Source organism: Microtus oregoni, unplaced genomic scaffold (genome assembly GCF_018167655.1).
Source record: "Microtus oregoni isolate MIOR12 unplaced genomic scaffold, Mior012 000087F_ref0000451, whole genome shotgun sequence".
Classification (NCBI taxonomy): Eukaryota; Metazoa; Chordata; class Mammalia; order Rodentia; family Cricetidae; genus Microtus; species Microtus oregoni.
The window spans coordinates 465,150-474,368 of record NW_024544554.1 but is presented as its reverse complement, the minus strand read 5'-3'; the positions used below and the strand labels follow the sequence as shown (position 1 = coordinate 474,368).

Genomic DNA, 9,219 nt, shown 5'->3' with positions numbered 1-9,219 from the left:
GAAATCTTTCATTGACATGACCTGATTTAAGCAGTCCATCCCCACAAGTAGCTCTAGGTCAGTGGTTCTCAACCTGGGGATCGAACTACCTTTGACAGGGATTGCCTACGACCATCAGAAAACACTTATTTCTGTTGATCTCAGGAACTGAGACCTCCATCCATCTCCAGGGTTTACCCACATGCAGATATACTCAGATACGAGTACCCAGTGTGATGGCTTCATGGTATCCACCCTGTCACATACACCTATACTTTTTTTAGGGTAAGAATGCATACACAATACTAAACAAATATAGGTGTATGTGACAGGGTTGGAGCCATAATGTGATTATGCAGACCAGCCATACAAGTATAGAGAGCAGCTACTGTGTTGAAAGCAGCAATAGTGGATATAAATAACACTTCATAATTTTAATTACTGGGTAAATATAATGTCATATGCTGCAATATCATAAACTGCTGCAAAAATATCTACACAATGGAAAATTAATCTGGATGCTGATTGGTCTTTTTATATTCAACTGTGTGCAGTTGGGACAAATACTTCCTCCTTTTGACAGTAACAGCTATGCAAAAAAACACAACAGAGAATAATAAATCCATGGGAAATTTCAATGAACTGTGTTGGTTGAACTATGCCATGTATCATCTTTTGTATTATTCAAGCTATTGTTATATATTATTTTCATTAGAAAACCATCCCGTGACAATGAAACCTTACACCATTAGTCGGGATTTACTGTTGCCAGGGGCCAAAGACATCGTTGGAGAGTGCTCGAGACAAATTCGTTACTTATTTGAAGTTTCCTTATATAACAACACTGTCCACAAAAGGATAGATGGCAAGTGTGCCGACGTTCTTAATCAGGAAATCCTGGAAGGAATTAAATCTGCTCCACTTCCAATATTTAATGTCCAGTTGCAACTATCATAGTTACTTTAAGTGAGTATATTAATAATGTCGACTTTAAAGATGAGTTTCTTTTTTGCAAGTATCTTGAAACAACTACTGCACGTGGTGTATTAGACCCAGTTGGTTCATTTCTGAAGGAGCATATCTCTTAGGAAAAGGGTTGAGGTCTTTATAAAGATGGTGCTCCTGCTATGCTAGGATGTCAATCTTATTTCAACATGGCTTGGTTTTGATTTTTTTTTTTTCTTTTTGAGACAGGTTTTTTTTTCCGTAGTTTTGGAGCCTGTCCTGGAACTAGGATTTCAGTGTTTTGTATTGAATGAGTCACCAAAAGTCATCGGAATTCATTGCATAATTCATTGGCCAATATTAGAAACAAAAATGCTGCCACAAGAGTCACATTAATAAATGAAAAGCATCATAAATTCTGTTAATTTTATGAAGGTGAGCAATCTAAATAGTCATCTGTTTTCAAAACTATGCAATGAGTTAGATGCGCCAAACAAAGCTCTGCTATTTCATTTTGGAGTCAAATGGTTGTATACAGGAAATGTTTTAAAACATGTTTTGAGGGCGCTGGCTGCAGCCTGACAGAGACGCCAGGGAGGCAAGATGGCAGCTGCCGACGGGGACGATTCACTCTACCCCATTGCGGTGCTCATAGATGAACTCCGCAATGAAGACGTTCAGCTTCGCCTCAATAGTATCAAGAAACTCTCCACCATCGCCTTGGCCCTTGGGGTTGAACGGACCAGAAGTGAGCTCCTGCCCTTCCTTACAGACACTATCTATGATGAAGATGAAGTCCTCTTGGCCTTGGCTGAACAACTGGGAACCTTCACCACTTTGGTGGGAGGACCTGAGTATGTGCACTGCCTGCTGCCACCCCTTGAGTCACAGTGGAGAAGACAGTAGTACGAGACAAGGCGGTAGACTCCTTACGGGCCATCTCACACGAGCATTCACCTTCCGACCTAGAGGCTCATTTTGTGCCTCTCATGAAGCGGCTGGCGGGTGGAGACTGGTTCACCTCCCGCACCTCGGCCTGCGGCCTCTTCTCGGTCTGCTACCCCCGAGTATCCAGTGCTGTGAAGGCAGAACTTCGACAGTACTTCCTGAACCTGTGCTCAGACGACACCCCCATGGTGCGGCGGGCTGCAGCCTCCAAGCTGGGGGAGTTTGCCAAGGTCCTGGAACTAGACAATGTCAAGAGTGAGATCATTCCCATGTTCTCTAACCTGGCCTCTGACGAGCAGGACTCGGTGCGGCTGCTGGCAGTGGAGGCATGTGTGAACATTGCCCAGCTCCTACCCCAGGAGGACCTGGAGGCCTTAGTGATGCCCACCTTGCGCCAGGCTGCTGAAGATAAGTCCTGGCGTGTCCGCTACATGGTGGCTGACAAGTTCACAGAGCTCCAGAAAGCAGTGGGGCCTGAGTTCACCAAAACAGATCTAGTACCTGCCTTCCAGAACCTGATGAAGGACTGTGAGGCCGAGGTGAGGGCCGTAGCCTCCCACAAGGTCAAAGAGTTCTGTGAGAATCTCTCAGCTGACTGTCGGGAGAATGTGATCATGACCCAGATCTTGCCCTGCGTCAAGGAGCTCGGTTCAGATGCCAACCAACAGGTCAAATCAGCACTGGCTTCAGTTATCATGGGCCTCTCTCCCATTCTCGGCAAAGACAACACCATCGAACAGCTCTTGCCACTCTTCTTGGCTCAGCTCAAGGATGAGTGTCCCGAGGTGCGGCTGAACATCATCTCCAACCTGGACTGCGTGAATGAGGTGATTGGTATCCGGCGACTCTCTCAGTCCCTGCTGCCTGGCATTGTGGAGCTGGCTGAGGATGCCAAGTGGCGCCTACGGCTGGCCATCATTGAGTACATGCCTCTGCTGGCTGGACAGCTGGGTGTGGAATTTTTTGATGAGAAACTCAACTCTTTGTGTATGGCCTGGCTGGTGGATCATGTCTACGCCGTCCGTGAGGCTGCCACCAGCAACCTCAAGAAGCTAGTGGAGAAGTTTGGGAAGGAGTGGGCCCATGCCACTATCATCCCCAAGGTCTTAGCCATGTCTGGAGACCCTAACTTCCTGCACCGCATGACCACACTCTTCTGAATCAGTGTGCTGTCTGAGGTCTGTGGGCAGGATATCACCACCAAGCACATGTTGCCCACAGGGCTTCGTATGGCTGGGGACCCAGTTGCCCATGCCCGCTTCAATGTGGCCAAATCACTACAGAAGATAGGACCCATTCTTGACAACAGCACACTGCAGAGTGAAGTCAAGCCCATCCTGGAAAAGCTGACACAGGACCAGGATGTAGATGTCAAGTACTTTGCCCAGGAGGCGCTGACTGTCCTGTCTCTTGCCTGATGCTGGAAGAAGAACCATTGCCGGCCTCTGGTGTCCGCCCTCCAACCTCCACCAAGTACCTCCCTTAGGGAGGTAGGTGGAGGCCAATGACTGTCACTCCCCTTGCATGGTCTGACCCCAGGCCCCTCCCCCAGCACAGTTCCTCCTCTCTGTAGCCTGTGAAGACTTCTGTCCACCTCCCAAGGGGCTGGGACAGTGCAAGTTGGGGCAGGGCAGCAGCCTGAAAGGAAAAGCTGGCTGTTCCTGCCCATAGTGGGAGAGATGGAGCATCCTAGGTCACTGGCTCCTGATGCTGTAATAGGGACCCCTCACCTATCTACTCACCACCTCCCCTTCTCCAACCCCTGAACCATGTGTTTTTGTGTGTGTCAACTGTGCCATTTTTATTTTATTCCTTTCCCCACTCTTCTCACAGAGAAATAAATGTGTAGAAATAAAAAAAATAAAACATGTTTTGAACTTTATGATAAACTCAAAACTTTTTTGTTGTTGTTGTTTTCAATCATTTTGGTTGGTTTTTTTTATTATTATTTTATTACAGAGTTTCTCTGTGTAGTCCTGGGCTATCTTGGAACTCCCTCAGCAGACCAGGTTGACTTTGAACTCAAAGATTGGAGACCAAATGCCTTCATCTCCTGAGTACTAAGACTAGCATTTTTGTTGTTGTTTTGTTTTGTTTTTAATCAGAAAGTAAAACCACAGTTTGAATCATTTTTCAGTGGTAAACGTGAAGTGAAGCAGGAAATAACTTACTTGGTTGCCATCTTTGCCATCTTAAAGGAGTTAAGGACTAAATACATTACGCCTCTATTTGTCTAAAAAGATCTGCTCATTGCAATTGAAACTTCAGCTTTGAGTGGGGGGAGATGAAAATAAAATTTACCTGTTGCCCACCTTATCTTCTTTCTCTGAGGTATATAACATCAAACCAGACAAAAGGATGAGGATGATATTTTCTATGAAAGAACACTTGCACATGCTTGCAGATGAAACTTCATATTGTCCAAATCTGCCTGACATCCTGTTTGCATTTGCCAGAAGCCCATTCAGGGTTGAAGTTGAAGATGTTCCTGAGACAGCACAAGAGAAGCTCATTGAACTTATTGACAGCAATGCAGTGAGAACTGATTTCTCTACAATGTCAGTTACAAAATTGGATCAAGTGTTTGCAGTCCTATCTTGTTTTGTCTTAGACTGTGTTTGCACCTTCTTTTCCTTGGCCAGCAACATATCTTTGTGAAACGAAGTTTTCCAGCTTGCTGATTATCAAGTCTAAATATAGAAGCAAACTGGTTGTGAAAGACGATCTTGGTTGTACTCTTGCAAAGACTGCCCTAAGAATTTCTGATCTGGTAAGAAAGAAACAATCTCAACTTTTGCACAGACATGCACGTTTTACACATACTGTCTCAAATATAGCAATTTGAGACTGTTAACCATTGAAAATAAAGTGAACTGGAATTTTCAAAAAAAGGACTGTTATTCACGCTATATAATACTTCCAATTTTTCATTTGTTTGCAATTAGAAATAAATATTACACAATGTATAATTACATGGTTTTGTGATTAATTGCTATGCCTTAATTATGTTCAGTTTGGAACAGTGAAAATACATCCAGTGTTTTGTTCTTAAAATGGAACAGTTAACCAAGAAGACAGTTCTATCCTAAACATACGTAAACCAAACTCAGGGACTCCAGATTTCATAAATAATGTCTACTACTAAAATAAAGACACAGATAAACATCAAAAAGAAAAAAAATACATCCAGGATAACAAGTATTTGCTTTATAATTTATAACACTAGCAAAAATTACAGTTATGAAGTAGCAAACAAAAAACTTTTATGGTTGGGGTTAACCATGATATAAGGAAATATATTAAAGGGTTACAGCCATAAGAAGATTAAGAACCATGTGTCCTACCTCAGGGTGAGGAAATACTAAGTTCCTGAACCTACTAATTTTTATTTGTAGGTGCAATTATTTCAGTTAAACCCACAAGTATAGGATAAACCCTTGTGCAAGCATGTCTGATGACCTAACAAGAAGAGGAAAGGGACAACAGAGAAATTATCACATGAAAACATAGGCACAGAAGCATGGGACCAGCTGACACCGAGGATGAGCGAGCAGGTTTATAGCTGCACCCAAGGGACAGACAAAGCTTGCTGGTGATCGAGGGCTAGAAAGGAAATGAAATATCCTAAGGCATCACATATATAAGCTGTGACAAAGTCAAGGCTCTTCATTTGAAAGTTGATACCAACAAAAAGCTCAAAGTAAGCATCATTTATAAAAATAAAACTGAAATCTAAAAATTAATGTTAGCATAAATATGATAAAGAACTTTCCAGTTTTGAAGTTATTATCAGGACTAGTTAGAAAACCAACTATCATACATAAATAAAATGTTAGAACTAATGAGTTCAGACAAGAACTACATGAATATTAATTCTGCTATATTCTTTATGTATATATTATTTTTATGTTTTTCTATTCCAAGCAATAATAAATGTAGAATATGTCATAATGACATATTTTATAATGACATATTTTTTCAATAAGTCCTTTCAATAAAATGAATCACTTAAGTTAGTGTGAAACCTCATATTCCAGAGTCATCAATATAACAATGTAGAGTGTTTAATTTAATCTACACAATAACTTACAATTAAATTGCATTATTAGTTGAAGTTTGCTCTAATGGAGACATATAATCTGTAATTTATGTGGGGCTATAAATTGAATAGGATAAGGAAAAGCTTGAAAGTAAAAAAACGAAGCATCATTTTTTTCTCGAAAGCAGTGTATTTCACTGAAGTCTAGAAAGTGTTTAATTTCTTTCTTAATTTCTCTCTTGATGCATTTTCTTATTCAGTAGTGAGTTGTTCCGTTTCTATGGTTTCTGAGATCTCTGTTGTTTCTGTTGTTGTTGTTGTTGATTAGAACTTTAATCCATAATGGTCACATAGGATGAAAGGTCTTCTTTCATTTTTCTTATATCTGTTGAAAGTTCAAGAATGTGGAAAATTTTGGAGCAAGTCCCATTAGGTTCTGAGAAGGTATATACATTTGGGTTAGAATAAAATGTTCTGGAAATATCTGCTAGGTCCATTTGATTTATGACATCATTTAGCTCAAATATTTCTCTGGGTTTTTGTTGTTGTGGTTGTTTGTTTTGTTTTTTGTATTTTTTTTTGTCTCGGCAACTGGTCTATTGGTTAAAGTTGGATATTGAAGTCACCCACTATTACTGTGTGGGGGTAAATATGTGGTTTTAGTCAAAGAACTGCTTCTTTTATGAACTTGGTTGCTCTTGTGTTTGGTGCATAAATGTTTACAATTGTAATGTCCTCTTGGTGGAGTTTTCCTGTGAAGAATATATAACAACCTTTCTCATCCCTTCTGATTACTTTCAGTTTGCTTTTTGGATCCTTTAGCTTAGAATATCCTTTTCCATCCTTTGCCCAGGGGTGATGTATATCCTTGATATAGGGAGTGTTTCTTGAATGCAGCAGAAGGATGGGTCCAGTTTTTCAATGTGATCCATTAGTCCTGTGTCTATTTATCAGCAAATTGACACCACTGGTGTGGAGAATTTTCTATAAGCAGTGTTTCTTGATTCCTATTATTCTGTGGTTTTAAGATGATTTCTCCCCTAGCCCCCACCAACCTGACTTGATTTGCTAGTCTGGGATTATTTGTTGCTTGTGTTTTCTTAGGTGTGATTAACCTCTTCAGCTTGAATTTTTTTCTTCTAGCACTTCCTGTGGAACTGGATTTGTAGATAGATACTCCTTGCATTTGGTTTTATCGTGAAATTCTTTTTTCTCTATCTATTGTGATTGAAAGTTTTGGTGTGTATAGTAGTCTGGGATAGCATCTGCAGTCTCTTAGAATTTGTAGAAAATACATCCAGGCCTTTCTGACTTTTAAAGTCTTCACCGAAGTCATGTGCTATTCAAATCGTTCTGCTTTTATGTTATTTGGCCTTTTCACCCTGGTGGTGTGGGAACTCCTTCAGCCAAGCCATTTTTAGTATAAGATTTAAACTCCTTAGGATAGGATAACTATTGAAACATTTAGCATATGTTTCTTGTTTGATGATGTTCATGCTGGTTGTAATTCAAATTTTCATGTCTGTTTTTGGGTCTTCTTTTTTCTGAATAACTCTTAATATTTATTCTTATTGCATATAGTTTTTGTATTGGGTTTAGAACTCTCTTATTCAGACAAAAGGGGGAAGTGTTGTGGAAACTCCTTCAGCCAATAGCCTTTAAGATGTTGACCCACTGTGGGTGTGGTCTCATGTACTATAAGTGCAAATGAAAAATGTGGGTGGCCCTCTTTTCTGTTGGATTTGGTTCCAGTTCCTAGGGCATGCAGAGGACTGTGGATTTCCACCCTTACTGTGAGTTTATCTCCAGATAAATAAACCTTTGTTATACTCCATTCTGGGCTATTGTGGAATCTGTGGTACTTCTACACCCTGCAGCTTTCAATGCACTTTGTTTGCTCTTTATGTTTAGTGTTTTGATCATTATGTGCCATGTTTTGGCTTTGGATTGTTTTTCTGTTCTAGTCTAATTTCTGATCTCTATACTTCTTGTACCTTGATAGGCACCTCTGTCTTTTGGTTGAGAAAATTTTCTTCTATAATTTTTTTGACAAAATTTTCTGTACATTTTCACCTGCGCAAAATCCCAGGTCAAAAAAAATTGTTTCTATTGTTGGTAGATTTTATTTCTTTATGTTGTCCCAGATTTCCTGACTGTCTTGTACCTGTTTTATTTTCTTTGCATCTATTTTTTTTTTTACTGAGGGATCCATTTCTTCTATCTTGTCATCAATGCCCTAGATTCTTTCTTCTGTCTCTAGAATTCTTTTAGTGACACTTTCCTCATGGGCCTTTGATTGAGTTCTTAAATTTTACATTTCCAGTTGTCCCACAATTTGTGTTTTCCTTGCTGATTCTATTTCTATTTCATGTCTTGAGTGGTTGTCAATCTTTTGTTCCACTGTTTGTGTTTTTATAGACTTCATTAACAGATTTATTTATTTTTCTGTTTCTTTAAGGTCTTTGACCATATTCATAATGCTATTTTGAAGTCCTTGGCGTATGCCCCAACCCTACATATCTCAGTATCTACTATAATGTGGTTGCTGAGTTCTGGTTGACACATATTATCTTGCAGGTTAAGGGTTGTTAATGATCGTTTTGGTGTTTAGGTACCTGGGTTTGGGATGATTGTAATTCTAGATGTTAATATTTGGTCTTCTTTTTACTGGATGGTTTTTCCATTCCTTGATTTTTGTTGCCCTTTCTGGACCTCAGGAACAAACAGTGGCTAAATTTTTTTTTTGGTAAGGAGCTCTTCTAATCCCTGGCAAGTATGGTCACTAGTGGAGGGGCATCCCAGGTAGAACACTTCTAGGTATTGGGGTCTGACAGGTAAGAATGGGGATGGACTAGAAGCGGAACCCCGTGAGAGTTAACAGAAAAGAGGAAACCTGGGTCTGTCAGTCAGAGGGACAAGCAGTGGGTATTAGGGCAGATAAGGACAGATCAAGATAAACTGTAATCAGGTTCTGGATAGGCAACATTTCAACCTCCCCACAGCCATTGATGTCCCCAGTCCCCATATGTTAATCAACCTCACAGAAGATTTAGTGAGAGGTGTTGTTACTGTTTCTTTTATGGGAACTTCCCTTCCCATGATCTCTTACCATGTGCAGAGGTAACTAGCTAACTAAGTAAATGTTTTATCTCTTAGTTGTATTTTTCTTTACTGCCTCATTAAATTGGCTAGAGCTATAGCAACTTCAGTGGTAACAGTTTATACCCATCTGATTCTACTATGCAAATCTTTTTAATTATACTAGCTAAAATGACACTGAGAATAGAATGTGTAAAATCCTATAGAAA

General features: G+C 40.1%; 1 pseudogene; it reads left to right on the top strand.

Moving 5' to 3' along the window:
* Positions 1–1,493: 1,493 nt before the first annotated feature.
* On the top strand, positions 1,494–3,305 carry LOC121442195 (annotated as a pseudogene).
* The last annotated feature ends 5,914 nt before the right edge of the window (positions 3,306–9,219 follow it).